At 39.1% G+C, this 2333-nt stretch overlaps 1 pseudogene; it reads right to left on the bottom strand.

Moving 5' to 3' along the window:
* Nucleotides 1-1066: 1066 nt before the first annotated feature.
* LOC122894484 lies at nt 1067-1503 on the bottom strand (annotated as a pseudogene).
* Nucleotides 1504-2333: the final 830 nt, after the last annotated feature.

The following is a 2333-nucleotide window of genomic DNA, read 5'->3' as shown; positions in this document are numbered from 1 at the left end:
GCCTTGCAGGTAACAGGCAAGCAGTAACTGTTGGTTGAATTTAATTGCATTTTCATGTTATCGCCTTCTCTGCCTCTGTCAGGGAGATTCATTCATACTTGTAAAGCGTAGTTCTCACATTTTTTACATTCCCACTCTTCTTAAGAGTTCCTTTTAGTCTTCTTCAGCTTCTTGCTTCATTTTCTCCTACTTACCACATTTCTTAAGTTAGATACTTCAAGCCTCAGCTCACCCTCAAATTGGGAATACCGCTGTCACTGACCCTGGCAAGGGTCTCTAGCTAGCTTCAGTCCATGTCTTAAGTGGCGCATATGAATTTTTTTTTTCTCTAATTTATGCTTGCACCAAGCTTAAAAATGAAGTTGCAGAACCCAATTTTTTATTCTTCATTGGACTTTAAACTCTTCTGAATAGAAGTTATGCTTGGCTTAACATGTTTTGCATACAAAAAAGGCTGTGAGCTGCTTCTATTCTTTATAAATACCAATAGCAAGGGCAGCTAACATATTTTTATTATGCAAACGCTATTCTGCACTGATAGTTTTGATGCACAATAGTATGTGGTTTTGAGATTTCTGTATGAAAAGGAGTATTTTTAGACCCAATAAAAATATTATTCTACATTTGTGACATTACTAATGATAGAAATAATGGCAAAAATTATAATTGCCATAGCAGTTCTGAGTTTTCATCTCAAATATTGTATTTTTCATATGAAGAAGTTCAACTTTACTTTTTTTTAACCTTTCTTTTTCTTTCCTTAATATGCTCATCCCTTCTACTTCTTTGAACATATGGAACATAGTTATTACAGTTGTTTTAATGTCTTTGTCTTCTAATTTTATCACCTGTGTCATATCTTTTTGTTTGTTTGTTTTGTTTTTTAGGGAGACAATTTGGTTTATTTTCAACCAAGGAACAAAGTGTGGAGGTGCTTTATACAAGTGGTGAAAAGATACAAAAGAGGGGTGGGGTAGAGAGGAGACCCAATAATGCACAGCATTATTCTAAGCAAGCTCCAGCTCTTCATTTTAACACGTTAGGCAAGGACAACCATACTTTCTCACTAAGGCTGCTGAAGAATGGAAACTGGACTCAGTTTATTGTCTCCTACAGGGCAGGCAGAGCAAGAGGCTCTTTTAAGCTGATGGAAGAGGTCACTGTGGTCTGTTGGGAGTCCCGTAGCAAGCACAGAATGGATGCTGACAGTGGTCCACATGGCCAATGGGGGCCAGTCTTGGCTCCCTACGGTCCTAGGCTTCTCTTGATTCTCAGTGATAAGCTTGTCAGTCAAATACAGTTGGCCCATGTGGACCTGTGGATGATTTATTTCACGGTCTCTTTTGGTTTTATTCACTAGGATTTGAATTTCTTCAGGATCCTTTACATTTTTATTGTCCTCCTGACATCATAAGTTCTTTAATGGAAGGAGCTGAAATGCTTGCTCTTTCTCAGCATTGCTTGTTACAGATTCAACATTTGTGTGGGGCTGGAGGCAGCCATTTTGGAAAGAAAGAATACATAAATAAATGGGTCCTCTTTGAGGAGGTCCCAAGTTTAACCACAAAGCTTTAGCCTACGTAAAACTACAAAAGTAATAAAATGCAGTGGGCCTCAGTCTTGCCTAGAGGGCTGGGCCTCTGCCTCAGAGAGCCCGCCTGCATCAGATCTGTTTCTGTGTGTTGATTGATTTGTGTTCCTCATTACGGGTTGTATTTTCCTGCTTCAGTTTGCATGCCTGGTTAAAAAAAAAAGAGTATCAATAAAAACATTGGATCCCAGGCATTATGAATTTCACATTATTGGCTGTTTGATTGTCTCTTTCTTTCTATATTCCTTTAAATATTTTTGGGTTGTGTTCTGGGACACAGTTAAGTTACATAGAAACAGTTTGCTCACCTTTAAATTCTGATAGGAGCAGACCAGCCTTTAGAATGAAGGGCTAAACGGGCCTACTAAAGAGGCAGTAGCTTTCTGATACTCAAGCCAGTGCTCAATGTGTTAGAAAGTTTTTCCATTTAGATTGTTGGGAATGTGAAGTATTTCCAGCCCTGTGTGAATGCCAGTAGTTGCTCCCTTCAGCTATTTTTTTTTTTTCTTGGCCTCAGGTAGTTTCCATACACATCTATGTTAATTAAAGACTCAAGGGGGAGACCCTGCAGATCTCCAGTACTTTCTTTGTGTTTAGCTTTCACCTCTCTGGTCATCTACCCTATAAATCCTAACTGCCTTAGCCAGTCTGAATTCTCACCTCTGCCTCTTCAACTCAGGAAAATTTCCAGGCTTTATTGGGGTTCTCATGCCTATGCTGTAGCCTGAATCTCTCTGGGCAG

Source organism: Neovison vison, chromosome 13 (genome assembly GCF_020171115.1).
Source record: "Neovison vison isolate M4711 chromosome 13, ASM_NN_V1, whole genome shotgun sequence".
NCBI lineage: Eukaryota > Metazoa > Chordata > Mammalia > Carnivora > Mustelidae > Neogale > Neogale vison.
This window is presented reverse-complemented; position numbering and strand designations above follow the sequence as displayed.